The 15,500-nt window shown below is 41.6% G+C and overlaps 1 protein-coding gene across 8 annotated transcripts in view; it reads left to right on the plus strand.

Moving 5' to 3' along the window:
- Positions 1-12,638: 12,638 nt before the first annotated feature.
- Positions 12,639-15,500, plus strand: part of NTNG1 (netrin G1) — a 268,725-nt gene continuing 265,863 nt past the window's right edge. For 2 of the 8 annotated variants that reach the window (XM_087960751.1, XM_087960750.1), the window contains exon 1: positions 12,644-13,914. The gene's annotated coding sequence lies outside the window, so the exon portion shown is untranslated. Of the gene's footprint in view, positions 13,915-15,500 lie in introns of all 8 variants that reach the window. The other 6 variants (XM_087960754.1, XM_087960756.1, XM_087960757.1 and 3 more) reach the window with 5 other exon arrangements.

Consider the following 15,500-nt stretch of genomic DNA (forward strand, 5'->3'; position numbering starts at 1 on the left):
TATTCTGCTTACTTTAAGAATGATCTAGTTTTCATCACAATAAGCAGTGATTTGCTTAATCGTGGTTTGTTGAACACTGCACAATTGACAAGATTCACATGTCACATTGAGTCAGGAAAATCTTGCAACTCATGGATTCATACAACTTGCTGAGGAAAGCCAAACAACATTTTAGTTTAATTTAATACAGTGTGTAATATGTTTACTATGGTATTGTTATAAAATCATTTTGCTACAAAAGTTCTATTTCGCTATATTTCAATTATGCTTTTAATATATGTTTAGGAGATAAATAGGTTTTTAATATTGTGGATACTTTTGGGTGGCTTTACATTTAAATAATCTGGCAAACTACTTCCAAGATGTAATCATATTAGTTTATTATGCAGCAAAACAACAAAGCAATTTATAATGCCTTAAAGCAGGGGTGGCCAACCTTTTGGACCTCAGGGACCACCAAACTCAAAATTTTAGATCCCAGGGACCACTAACTAGTTCTGTGGGTGTAGCCTAATTTGTGGGTGTGGCTTGGTGGGCATGGCTTGTGACTGGCTGGGCATGGCTTGTATGTAAATATTATAAATATTTATATAAATATTGGATTTTTTATTAAAAAAAGAGCAACTTTTACCCAAAATCAGGCAAAGCAGGCAGATTGAGTTGCTCACAGAATCACAGATTCATTCAGAGATCTATCCTATCTGCCACTGGCTAGCTCAGTCTGTCACATAAAATTAGCTTGCAAGCAAACTCATAAAATTTGCTAGCAAGCAAACTCACAAAATTAACTCACAACACACCATGCATGTAAATATTGATTTTTTTTTATAAAAAAGAGCAACTTTTACCCAAAATCAGGCAAAGCAGGCAGATTGAGTTGCTCACAGAATCATTCAGTGATCTATCTATCTGCCATCGGCTAGCTCAGTCTCTCAAATTTGCTTGCCGTGAGCCTGCACTAAATTTGCTTGCAAGCAAACCTTCAGTCCTAAGGGAGGTTCGGCTGTGCTGAGCCGAAGATCTAAAGACTAGCTGGAAAGCAAGAAATCCAACCATTTCCTGCTCCCTAGCTAATCTAAATCTCCTGGCACAGCAGAACAGATGATGATTGGAAAAAGGAAAAATAGCAATTTAGCAGGGAAGTTTACCAGGTAAGGAGTGAGTGGGCAGGGAAGGTTCCTGCGGCGGCGCAAGCCTTGTGTTTCTGCGCAGCCTGGATTAATTGCTTTGTGGGGGTGCTCTGGGGGTGAGATTTCTCTGTGGCCCACCAAAATTTTCTCATGGCCCACCGGTTGGCGACCGCTGCCTTCAAGAGCAACAAATGTATTAGCAATCATAAGATTCCCTGTTGTTCTTATAAAGTAGGAAAACTGTGAGAAAAGTGCAAATAAAATGCTGAATGAATGGGTCATTTTTTTTTTACTATTTTTCTTAATGGAATCTTAGCATTCTTAATATATGCCAGGATACTGCATATGATTCGCAGTTGGTTGGATTTGGCTACAGTATGTTGGCTTGCAAGATAGTATCTACATTAGAAATTCCCCTTTGCACAAACCAGTACAAGTATGCTTGGGAGTACAGGTAGTCCTCGACTTACGACCACAATTAAACCTAGAATGTCTGTTTCCAAGTGAGATGCTTGTTAAATGGGTTTCGCCCCATTTTATGACCTTTCTTGCCACAGTTGTTAAGTGAATAATGCCTGTTAGATGAATCTGGCTTGCCCATTGACTTTGCTTTTCAGAATGTCACAAAAGGTGATCACATGACCCAGGACACTGCAACTGTCATAAATTCAGGCCTTCCCTCTGTTTATAAAGCCTTTTGCTCCAGATCTTGTTGAGGCCTCCATTTGCCGAGAACAGAGGCCTAAAGTACCATGGGATCAGACGAGATCAGTAGCATAAGATCTTGCACTACTAATCTCGTGGTACTTTAGGCCTCCATTCTCTGCAAACATCCTGAAGGCCTGAAGCATTGAACAGACCAAGAAACAGAAGGCTCCCTAGATCTTTGCAAGATGAGCATCCACAGGCCTAGTGCCTGTAGAGATCTGGTGGGGCGGGTGTGGGGTGTGGGGAAATAGCCAATGCGAATGTGGCAGAGCCTCTGCGGCCATTTGTAAATGTGAATAATTGCCATGGTGCTGCAACATTCATAATTGCAGGACTGTGTCATAAGTACTTGAGGGGGGTTAGGTCATAACTTTGAACGGTCGCTAAGTGAACTGTGTAATTCGGGGATTACCTATATGAGTCTGTTGCCAAGCATCTTAATTTTGATCACATGACCATGGGGATTGTCATGCCCCTGTTGGAATCTGATTCCGAGGGGGAGGTCGAACAACTGACAGGGAGTAGGAGTGTTGCTCTGGTGGCTGGGGAAAAAACTGGGGAAGGGCACAGTCCATCTGGGCATTCAGAGGAAGACCCAGGCACATCCCCTCTGCATCCTAGGGCATGCAGAGAGAAAGGATAAGGGAGCAACATGGGTTACGAGGGAGAAAAAGGCCCTGATTTCCTTCATTAGCTGCAGCTGGGAAAACAGGATAAAGAGGGTGTTTGCGCACAAAACCTTGCTGGAAGCAAAGCATGCATTATCTTTGTTTGTCAAGTCCTATCTGGGTTCTGATGTCCTCCCAACTGTATGTGTTTCGTTATCTTTTGAGTTCTGCAATTCCTTATCCTGCCCTGTCTCATTAATTGCTGCAGCATGATTTGTGTTTTTTTGTTTATAATTTAAATGTACTTTTGGTTCCGACTAAATTTCTTCCCTTTAAAAACTAACAGACAGGAAGCAGCAGGTGAAGCTAGGCAGAATCACATCCGATACCTGTACAATCAGCACAGGGCCCCCCAAGGCTGTGTGCTTTCTCCACTTCTCTTCTCCCTATATACCAATGAGAGCATCTCAAATGATCCATCTGTTAAAATACTGAAGTTTGCTGATGACACAACAGTAATTGGTCTCATTCGAGACAACGAAGAATCTGCATACAGACAGGTTATACAACTTGCCTTGTGGTGTAACTGGAACAATCTGGAACTGAACACACTCAAAACCGTAGAAATGGTGGTAGACTTTAGAAGAAACCCTCCCATATTACCACCTCTTACAATACTAGACAATGCCATATCAACAGTAGAGACCTTCAGATTTCTAGGTTCTACTATATCACATGACCTAAAATGGACACCTAACATCAAAAACGTCATCAAAAAAGCACAACAAAGAATGTTCTTTCTGCGCCAACTCAGAAAGCTCAAACTGCCCAAAGAGCTGCTGATACAGTTCTACAGAGGAATTATTGAGTCTATCATCTGCACCTCTATAACTGTCTGGTTTGGTTCTGCAACCCAACAGGACAGACACAGACTTCAGAGGATAATTAGGACTGCAGAAAAAACAATTACTACCCACCTGCCTTCCATCAAGGACCTGTATACTGCACAAGTCAAAAAGAGGGCTGTGAAAATATTTACAGACCCCTTACATCCCAGATATAAACTGTTTCAACTCTTTCCCTCAAAATGACGCTATAGAGCACTGCACAACAGAACAACTAGACACAAGAACAGTTTTTCCCCGAAAGCCACCACTCTGCTAAACAAATAATTCCCTCAACACTGTTCAACTATTACAAAGTCTGTGCTACTATTACTGTTAATCTTCTCATCACTCCTTATCACCCATCCCCTCCCACTTGTGATTATAGGACTGTAACTTTGTCGCTTGTATCCTTACAATTTATATTGACTGTTTCCTAGTGTGATTTGATTGCTTATTGTACCCTATGACTATCATTAAGTGTTGTACGTTATGATTCTTGATTCTTAACGAATGTATCTTTTCTTTTATGTATACTGAGAGTATTTACACCAAGACAAATTCCTTGTATGTCCAATCACACTTGGCCAATAAAGAATTCTATTCTATTCTATTCTATTCTATTCTGTACTTGGAAGAGGTTTTTTTCCAGCCGATGATAACTGGACATTGGAGGCCAAGCTGGAGGAATTATAGGGACTTTACCTACTTTTGTGACTTTGTTGCTTTTGTGCCATGCACTGGGTCATCAGAGGGAAGCTGCAATGGTTGTTAAGTGTGAAAACTGGTCATAAGTCACTTTTTTCAGTGCTGTTGTAACTTTGAATGGTCACTAAACAAACTGTTGTAAGTTGACGACTACCTGCCCAAGTGGGCTGGTGCTTGTGCTTCTAACTAAATGAACTCATGGTATTCCCATTTGCAAAGACTGCTTCCTGTGGCATAATTTGAACAAACACTGATAACCTAGTCTAGACCTTCTGAATCTTTTTTAAAAGCTTCAGCTGACAAAGCAGTGATGGGCAGCAGAACTCTATGTGCTCATGGGTGTATCTGGTGGCGAGCGCTGCATATAATATATTGCATGTTGGCATTAAAAAGATGGAACGGTAAATAGAAATTTGCAATGCAAGAGGAGGAAATGCTAAAGAGAAAAGTAGTGAGCAAATAAGGAATATAAGGAAAGATAGAAAAACAGATGTGTCCTGTATCTCTACAACTCTGAAAACGGGAAGGATGTCATAAAATGAGGGGTGGGATTCTACTGGTTCTGTCCACCTCTGTAGACCGGTTGCTCTGAAGAGCAGCAGACATAGAACTGTTGCTGTTTTGGCCCACCCGCCCGCACTCGGGCTATTACCTGTCCTTTATTTCTTGCTTTTTCAACCTCAGCTGCTTTGTGCAGCACAGCTGCAGTTGAAAAAGCAGGAAAAGGGGGCTTTTCCAACCGCTGCACACCTGCACGCAGCGCTGCTCAGCTGTCCGGGCAGCTCAGCAGGTCGTAAATTGCACTCACGCGACTCGCGTGATTCACGCATGCGCGCGTGATGCAGAGCAACAGAACCAGTAGTTATACCAGTCGGATCCCATCCCTGCATAAAACTGAATGAAGGCTATTTGAATACACAGAAAGACATTGATGAATACATTCAGCGAAGTGAAGGTTTACATTTATGAAAGAAAAAAACATGCTACTGTCTATAAGTGCGTCTAGGTTATGGGTCAGGTATAAATGTAGAATATCCATAGATAATTACAGCCAGTAAATGGGGACAAATTGCACAACATTCTGGATAAATACAACTCAAGAGAAAACAATATCTGATAGATGATATGAATAGTTGACTGGGAATGACACAAGAAAATACAGAAAAGGAACCCATTATTTAGAGACCTAAAAATGAACAAAAATGGGTGATTATTTCCTTAGAGAAAAAAGCAGTTTCAGTTACATTGTTTATATATAATTTTTATTTATGGTTGTTTATTTTATTTGTTCATGCACAGTGTGATGATTAGTACTTTAAAACATTATTTTTTGGAATGTTTCTGATTAAAATTGAGACAATTAGTGAAGACTATAAGAATGACGAAAGGGTATAAAGAGGCCGTTTTTTGATAGAACAGAATAGATCTTGGAGAAAATGGAGATGAAAGAATAGAAAAGATATGAACAGAATGAAAATAATTTTTCAGAGTGCTGTTGTGAGATTTATATCAAAGAACAGAAGAATTGTCCAAGAAGAAAAGATTGAAAAGAAAGCTGCAAATACTGCGTAAACATTGGGAAATGGTAAGGCTGCGGAAGTAGATCACATAACTCATGAACTATTAAAATATGGACGTGGTTTGCTTATGGAAAAGCTATAGAAATTATTTAACACATATTAAGACCGCATCGGTGTCTTATGATTGGAAGGAAGCCATTATTGTTCCCCTCTACGGACAGAAAGGTAACCAGAATAAAAGCAAAAAAAAAAGTTACTGGGAAGGGTATGGAAGAATTTTGATTGAAAGTATACTTTTGATTGAAAATATAATTTGCAAATAATTCACCTAGCCTTTCATTGCATCCTACAAGTTTATGGAGGCTGATTGTGAGCAGAATTTGAGAATGACAATATAGCTTTGTGCTGGACAGAGAATGTGTGAGTTTTTGTTTTTTGTTTTGCTCTTCAGAGATCATTGAGAAATGTTTGATGGTATGTTTCTTAGGGAAATTGCAGGATAAAGTGAATAAGCTTCAATTATGGAGTATTTTGCATGAATACGGAATTGAAGATCGGTTACCCAGTGTAATAACAATGGCAAAGGATAAAAATACAATTTATGCAAATGGAATATTTAGCAATTGGTTCAGCACTGAACAAGGAGGAAAACAAAGGCTGTGATGTCTCTTTGGTTGTTTAATGTATTTATAAATGTATAAGAAATAACTTGCGTTGGTATTAAAACTGTGCTGATTGGAGATATAAATGTATGTGTACTTCAGAGGTGGTATTCAGCAGGTTCTGACCAGTTCTGGAGAACCAGTAGTGGAAATTTTGAATATTTGGAGAACCGGCAAATACCACCTCCGGCTGGAGATTTTACAGTATCCTCCCCCTGCCACGCCCACCAAGCCACGCCCACAGAACCGGTAGTAAAAAAAAAAATTGAATCCCACCCCTTGTGTACTTTTATATGCAGATTGTGCTGGATTGTTAGCTGAAAAACTGAACATTTTTCAAGAAATGTTAGGTTGCAATGAAAGGCTAAGTGAATGTTTGCAAATTATGCACAAATGGCAAAAAATAAATAAAAAATACAACTCAAACATTAAATAACTTTGTGTACCTTGGTAGAATGTTTAGTAAAAATGGGAACATTTGAATGCCAATAGAAGGATAATAAGTAATGGTGGTCTGTTGCAAGTAATAAATGCTTGTTGGACCAAGCAAAAATGCCCATGTAGTAAACGTATTTCAGTCTGCTTTGTTATATGGAAGTCAAAATTAGTAGGTTTGTTAGGAGAAACATATAAACTGAAGCCAGTGGAATTGGGGTATGTATGTGAAGTAGGACAAATATAACACACAAATAAATGAATACAGATTATACAGACTAAGAGAGTTGGAAGGGACCTTGTAGGTCATGTAGTCCAACCCCACACCCAAGCAGGAGACCCTACACCATTTCTGACAAATGGCAGTCCAATCTCTTCTTGAAAGCCTCTGGTGATGAAGCTCCCACAACTTCTGAAGGCAAGCTGTTCCATTGGTTGATTGTTCTCACTGTCAGAAAAAATTCTTCTTATTTCTAGGTTGAATCTCTCCTTGATCAGTTTCCACCCATTATTCCTTGTCTGCCCTTCAAGTGCCTTGGAAAATAGCTTGACCCCTTCCTCTCTATGGCAGCCTCTCAAATATTGGAGCACTGCTATTATTGCCTTCAATACACACAGAATGTAGGGAAAAAAGTATGTTGAAATGGTTGGCTCATATAGACAGAATGAATAACAATTGAATCATGAAACAAATGTATAAAGAAAAAAGTTTAGGAAGAACCAAGGTTGCTGTGGTTGGGTTGGATTGAATTAAAGAGATTCTTTAAAAGAGAAAGATGAGCAGTTTAAAGAACAAAGGACAGTATATGAAGCTGTGTATGAAAGTATATGAAGCTGTGTATAAAGCTGTGTATGGAAGCCACAATGGTTTGCAAGTATAGAAAGATTTGGAGATGTTGATATGTAGCTGTAAATGATGTTGATGCAAACTAAATTTAGCGAATTTTAATTTCATTTTAAAATCATGTCACCAATGGTTTTAGCTATATTTTCTTTTCTTTTTCTTACATTTTTAATTTCTTGGGAATGCTATTTCTTTCACCTTGCCTGAGCTGCATCGTTTATCCAAAATGGAATAGCATTATGGCATTGATGGGTATGTGCTTACTGTACATATGAGTTTTAGTCTGAACAACCAATATTTACTGGCTAGGGAAGACCAAAAAAAATTGTTCACTTTTAGTTTCAGGTAAGGCATGCAAAGCACATGATAATATAATGGAAACTGTAAACATAGTGAGGACAGGAATGCCAGACAAGCAAGGAGCTAATAAAATAGCAATCAAATATATAATCTAAATTCAGCAAGAAGAAGCAGCCAAGAAACATTTGCGCTAGAGAACTATGGAAATTACCACTGCGACAGAAAATTGAGATTAACACAGCAGAATCCATATATAAAACCTGGCACATAGTAAGAGTATGAAGCTGAGGAATTCTTACTGATGGACAATTGCCAAACACTTTGACAGAGCTGGTAACTGGGAAATATCATTTTTTTAAAGACTGTCAAAGACAGCCATCTATAATAAGAAAGGTAAGAGAAAGTTTGCCATATTACTCTATGGTATTAAAAACAAGTGTGAGAAAACTATTCATTGATACATTCTTATTTTCTCAAGACATCATGGGAGAAAATTCACATCTTCAGTAAATGTGTCTTCTAAATTTCCTCTTGGAAAGAGGAGGAGGATTAGCAGCAAGATGGATGGGATGGACTCAGTTACAGTGGCAACTAAGTTGAGAGGCCTTAAAGACCAGGATAGAGAGAGCACCATGGAGAAAAACAATTCGATGGCATATAATCAACAATCAGAAAAAAATTCTCTAGTAAATCTTTTTTTAAAAAACCTCCCTGGCACCTTTTTCTCATCATAAACCTTTCTCCCTAATATGGGAAGAAACCAGTTATTTAAAATAAAATGCTGTCTGGAATTTGAACTGGTCAATTGTCTCTTCCAATATATTTTTTTCATTTTCAGTTACAGAATCACAGTCAGAGATTTAAATAATCCATGAAGAAAACCTGATTTTTGTGCATCCCAAAAGCTGCCACCATTCTAATTAGCATATCTATTTCGATCAATATAGCTTTTGTGAAAAACAACACATTATTTTAATTGAAAAAAAATGTTATTTATATTCATGTATTTTATTAGCTGGTGATTTCACTTCCAGGGTGATAAGCACTTAACCAGAATTTGCTGTTGTACGGAAATTATAGTCTTTTGTTCTACTAACAGTTTTTCTTAGGTTGGAAAACTATATAAAAATAAATAAAATGTGTGTGTGTATGTATCTGATATGTACAAACTCCCATATATTTGGAAAGAGAAGAGCACTAAGAAGAGAACAGCTAAACTTGGTTGTTCCATCCGTGTTTTAAATGGTCAAATGAAATTTCATTCTATCATGTGGATTATTGTGAGATATCAATAGTTTTGCTAACATGTAATAGTTGTAATATAGTGACTATATGCATGTTGTACTGAAATTAAAACTTCCTTCCTTCCTTCCTTCCTTCCTTCCGTCCCTTCCTTGCATCTTGACTTTCTTCTTGCCTAAATTAGATAACAACTTACTTTCTTGAATAATTTTCTATATGTCCCACTAACTCTGGGAAACTACATCCAATGGTCTGACTTAGCAACTTCTCAGCTGGGCAATTATGGGAGTCCAACCAAAGGTTATGAAGTCCAATCAAAGATTAAGGAAGTCTGCTCCAACTCTTCCAGCAACATCTGAGTTTTCGATATGCTGAGCACAATACTTGACATTCAAACTCAAGCACTATTAAAAATACATATGTAGTTCGCCTGTGAATGTTGGTAAATGGCTTCTTAAGTTTCACAGCAGTGTAAAACAGCCTGACTCCACTTCACTGACAATTCCATATTGTATGGCTTCATCAAGTTCAGAACAAATTGTGAAGTGTGCAAGGAAATGAGGCAAGAGAAATAAGAACTCTGTGACTTGAATGTATAAATCACTGAGAAATTGCTCTAAATTTAAGCAGGTTGAAGAGACCAAAATAAATAATAAAGTTCAGGATGGCTGTATTTGTGATATTCTTCTGCCATAAAGAATTTTTTTTTATTTTGTTTGTGGACTGTAAGTGATTTGTAGTGATGTTTTTTTAAAAAACAAAAGACTATTACATACATTATTATGTAAGCTTATTTAATCGCTATTTTATGGGATTGTTTATTTTGCAGTTTATTGTAGTATAATATTTTTATAATTCCATTATCGTTAGTTGAGTTGAACATCACCAAATGATATGCCCAAGTACACAAACCAGAAGTAATGTTGAAAGGTGTCAAAATGCCTTTCTTTCGAGGATTCGATTTTCCCGCTGGGAGAGCTCCGGCTCAAGGATACGGACAATTGCTTGAAAGCTGGATCTTTTTATTTTTCAGGAAGGCGGAGAACAGCAAGAAGTCTGCGCTCCTGGGCTAGCTAGCTTCTTAGGGTAAGTCCCTGGTTTTTTGTACCCTTTTCTCCCTTTGTAAGTTGATTTTGTGTGAGTGTTTTTATTTGTGCCTAATGTTTCAAATCCTGTTTGAGTTTGTCTTTATTTCCGTCGCAGGGCAAACTCCGCGGGGTGCGGAAGGCAAACTCCACAGGGTGGCCAGATTGTATTATTGGTTTTCTGTAATCTCTTTTAGCTTTAAGATAGTTTGTCATATTTGTTCTGTGGCAATCTCCTGTCTGTCCCTTTTGTAATTTATATTTTGTGTCTTTTGTCTGTTTGCTTATTTGGTATGTCCTGTGTTTGTAAGGGTTTTCTAAATTATCTTTTGTTTCCTTTTCCTGTCTGTCTAGTTTTCTTAATTACTTAGGCTTTTGTCTATAGCAGGCTTGTCCAACCCGCGGCCCATGGGCTGCATGCGGCCCAGATCACCTCGTAATGCGACCCAACGCCCACCCCAACCTTCATGAAAGATCCAGCGAGGAGGAGGAGGAGAGGCAGGCGCGAGGCGGGGCGAGGCAACAGAAAAGGCGGGCAGCCGCAGCCCAAAAGTCCCGCCCCGCCACCTCCTGCTGTTGCCACCGCCGCCACCGCTGCTGCATTTGCAGGAGAGGTAGGCGCGAGGCGGGGCGAGGCAACAGAAAAGGCGGGCAGCCGCAGCCCAAAAGTCCCGCCCCACCACCTCCTGCTGTTGCTGCCGCCTCTGCCACTGCTGCTGCATTTGCAGGAGGAGAGGTAGGCGCGAGGCGGGGCGAGGCGAGCAACAGAAAAGGCGGGCAGCCACAGCCCAAAAGTCCCGCCCCGCCACCTCCTGCTGTTGCCGCCGCCACCGCTGCTGCTTCTGCCCCTGTCACCGCTGCTGCTTCTGCCCCCGCTGCTGCCGCTGCTGCATTTGCAGGAGGAGAGGTAGGTGTGAGGCGGGCGAGCTTTCTTCCCCCCCCCGCAAAATTTGGCCGGAAAATTAATAAAAAATAAATAATTTGCAGGAGAGGTAGGCGCGAGGCGGGCGAGCTTTCTTCCCCTCCTTCCCCCCACCCCGCAAAATTTGGCCGGAAAATTATAAAATAAAAATAATTTTTAATTAATAATTAATAATAAATAATAATTTTATTTTATTTTATTTTATTATTTTATTATTAATTAATTTAATTTAATTTAATTTAATTTAATTTAATTTAATTTAATTTAATTATTTAATTTAATTATGTGCGGCCCAAACCAAATTTTCATCTTCTAATGTGGCCCAGGGAAGGTGAAAGGTTGGACACCCCTGGTCTATAGGGATTCTTTAACACTCTTTATTTGATTCCTTTTCCTATGTAAGTTTGTTTTCTGGCTGACCTGATGTTCCCCTTGGGCTTTTCCTGTGTTTTTTTTTTTTTTGTTGTTAAACTACTGTCTTCCTGAAGTTCCCTTTCCACAGTAATGAATTAGCTTCTAACCAAAATTAAACTTCTTTGCTGAGTATGACATAGGCTGAGCATGAATATGTAAAATCAGTGGGATCTAAACATGCTTCACCTTATCTGAAACATATAGTTCAGTTTAATATCAATAACAAGGTTGCTCATCGGACAGTGGTGCTATGGAAACAATAAGAGTCTTGTATAAAATTCATAAAAACAAGTCCCAACAATCTCAGAGAATTCATTTTATGAAACAAGTATTCCTTGTCTCCTCCTTGAACTGGGGGGGCCTTACAAATACATTGCTTTTCGAAATGGATCAAGCTGTCACCAGCTAATTTCGACTGTCCAACATTTTCACATGCCTTTCATTTCAGTGAAATGTACATTTCGACCCCAGAAAAAAAAATCCTGCAGACTTTAAAATGCCTAACTTTACTAGTGTTGCGGCAGACGATTTGCTGGCTTATTCGTCTCACTAGATGAAAAGCAAAAGCAAGGCATTCTAAGACTATATAAAGCAGGCTGTTGCCTAGGAAAACTCCTCATTCGATTTCAAACCAATCAGAAATGAATTAAGAAAAGTAATATGCACACGTGACCCGATCCGTAGTGAATGGTACAGCGCGGGCTTCGACGTGAGAGCGGCGGCGATCCGTCCCTTTGCAGATCACCGCTTCGTTGCCTTCGTGTGGAGAGATCTTTTGGGGAGGGGGGCGGAGTCGTATGCAGCACGTACTCAAAGGCAACTCACAGGCAACCATGTCAAAAGATTTAAATTCCTCTGGCCAAATTTAATGCAAAACTTGGGCCGCTTTTTTTTTTGTTTTGTTTAAATCGATCTTTTCATGGTTACCGAAGGTCCAAGGTTTTTGAAGTTGGGGCACCTCACAACCTCTAGATAGGTTTTTCCCTTGGAGGAGTCGAAGTCAAACGTTACGGGTTGTTAAGACGATCGCCTAAAACGGGCAAAGCAGACACCGGAGACTTGCTAAGCGGAGCGTCAGGAGTGGAGTTGTTGTGTTTTGATTTGTGTTGTTTTTTTTTGAGGGGGGGGGGATGAGCGGGCAGATGGAGCTACCTCGGCGCAGGAGCCCCTCGGCTTTAGGACCGCTCGGAGCGCTCCCGCTCCGGAGGTAGTATAAGCTTTGCCATCTCTTCTACTCTACTGGCAGTTTGCAGAAGATCGCTTTGAAGTGAAGCGGCAGGGCCACCCCTCCCGCGCTTGCTTCTCTCCCAATCCCCCCCACTCACACACCCTCACCCCATCCCCACCCTCCCGCTCCCCAATTAATCGCCTCCTGTCCTTAAGTTTGCGAGCTCCTCTCAGCCGCGGCGAGGGCGAGGGAGCGCCGCGAAGCTCCTGCCGCCGAGGGTCTATAAAGGGAGAATTGGCTGCCCAGAAGGAGGACAGGCTCGGCGGCGACGGGGAGGAGGGAGGTGCCTGCTTCTTTCTTCCCTCCCTCCCCCGATGGACTTTTCTAACCGGAGCGCCGCCCGGGAAACCCCCTTCGATCCTGGCCGGCGAAAACAAAAACCAATCCAAAAAAAGGGGGGTCAACTCCGCGGTCTTCCAGGCTAACCGCGGGGATTTTGAGTGCCTCCCGCGCTCCCTTTTCACCCTCGGCGATCGGAAATAAAATGATGAAAGCTGAGGGGATCCCTCAGCCCCAGCAGCAGCAGCAGCAGCAGCCGCGGGAGCAGCAGCCGCCGCGCCACCCGGAGCTGCCGCGGCCGGCAGGCAACCAGCGATCGCACCGCGCCTCCCCGTCAAAAGTTTGAATGCCAAGAAGTGAGCCCGGCACAAGGAAGGGCGAAGGCGGGGCTGGAGCGGGACGGCTAGAAGAAGCGACCGAGACCTCTTCTTTCCCGGTCCTCACCCCCACCTCCTGAGCCGCCCTAGTTTTCCCTCTGGTCCGATCCCTGCCTTCTCTCTCTCTCTCTCTCTCTCTCTTCCACCACCACCCCCCAGTTCGGGGAGGACTCTCGCCCCGTCGCCAGCCCAACCGGGCCCATCTCCAAAGGGGCAGCGCCAGAGGAGTGGCTAAATCCAGGGGGCGCGCGAAAGAAGCGCGGCTCGTCCGCTCGCCGGGTGGCTCCAGCTGGGCTTCGGGGCTTTGCTTCGCGACTCGCCCCGCGGAAGTCTTTAGCCGCGGGCTGCAACTTTGTCGCCTAAAACGGGTGCGGCAAAGGAGGAAAAGGGGCGGCCGAACCAGCTGCCGTCTTCTCTCCCTCCCTCCCACCCCTCCACCGACATCGCCGCTGCTGGAAGGAAGGAAGGAAGCCGGCAACAGCCAGCGCTGCCATCCAGGGTCCGGAGCAAAGGCGGAGGGGGGGTTGCTTCCCAGGCTTCGGCAAAACGCAGCGATCGGCCCGAGACGGTGAGTAACCCAGCTCATCCCACCCCCCTTCGTCCCCAACCGGCTTTTCTCTCGGCCCTCCCTCCGGGTGCGGTTCTTGAAGGGGCGGACGGTAAACTTTCTTGAGAAGGGCCTCCGCACTTGACTCTCTTTCCAGATTCCCGGGATGGGATCGGAAGAGTTGGGAAGGTGCCCTGGGAAACTTGGTTGCCTTAAAAACGAAACTCCGCTGGAGCCCTCCATCTCTATCTAGGACAGAATGAAATGAACCCGCCCCAGAGGGTTGGAAGGTGATCGGGCGGTGGCATTAAGAGCCTTTGAGATTTGCTAAAAATTCAAACCGAGAAGAGAGAGAAAGCGAGTCGCCCGGCTTGGGTTCGCATATATACTGCATTCATTCATTCATTCATTCATTTATCCATCCACCCTTTGGAATTTTGACTCCCTTCACAGTTGACAACCCTGTGTAGACTCCTTGCCTGTTACAGGGATCGCTCTGTTGCAAACAGAGTTATTGCACAATTAATGTGATTTTATTGCATCTTCTCCTCCTCCTCCCCCTTCGCAATAACCAATTACGAGATTTTAGAAGAGAAAAGGGAGATAAAACTTAGATACAAATAGAAACTGCGCCCTCTAGCGTTCATTTGGAAGTCTTCCCACAGGGGAGACACTCCGATTGGTACTTCGGCAAAAAGGCGGAAGAAAAAAAAAATATGCCAGCGGGGATTTCAAAGCCTTTATCCCTAGAAAGAGACGTGTGTCCCTTTTTATATCCCTAATATGTGGAATGGTATAAAAGTGGCATCTTTTCCTTCCAAGCAACGAAGCTATAAATCCATTGGTTTTACAGGCAGTAGTGCATCTTCATATGTGTCCGTGAATTCCTGAACTGTATAATAACTGCATTTAAAGAAGACTGAGGGCTCACTTTTATCAGTAATTTTTTTTAAATGACAATTTTAAACTAAAAATAGTTACAGAATATAAGATAGGCAACAAGGAATAAATAGACGACCTTTGAATAGAATGGCCTGTAGCTTGGGACAATATTTCCTGTTTTGGTTTCTGCAAATACAGCTTTTTTTTTTTTCCCTGAAGGAGAAAAGAAAAATAGGATACAAAATACAACAGCAAAATACTGGAGAAGATTGTGTTATCTCAGTCCTTAATTCAGATCTAAAATATCAGTCTGATTTGATAAAGAAGAAATGTATCCAGTCCTTCAAAAACACCAGATGATGGAAAGGGATATTCAACAGCTCTAATGCTTATAATTTGTGAGGCTTAATGCAAGAAGTAGTTGACAATTAAGAATAGCTTCTCATATTAGCCTTTCTTTCCTGGTATTTCCGTTTTCCAATTACATTTCTTTCAAAAGCAGAATAAAATGTGGGCATTATTATCAGCACCAAATCTGTTCTTTTGATTTTTTCAAATGCAGTTGACTCAGAATGTTTTTTACAGTTCCACCAGAAATAAGTGTCATTTATATCATAGAAGAAATATTAAATATTTAATATTAACAAAGAATAAAGATTAAATATGTCCACAATGGAAGAAGAGTTTTAGGGTAACTTAAAAACTCCCTGTCTTAGAAAGTTGGC

This window comes from Notechis scutatus, chromosome 3 (assembly GCF_049901735.1).
Source record: "Notechis scutatus isolate UNSWTSFEM ecotype Mainland chromosome 3, rNotScu1.2, whole genome shotgun sequence".
Lineage (NCBI taxonomy): Eukaryota > Metazoa > Chordata > Lepidosauria > Squamata > Elapidae > Notechis > Notechis scutatus.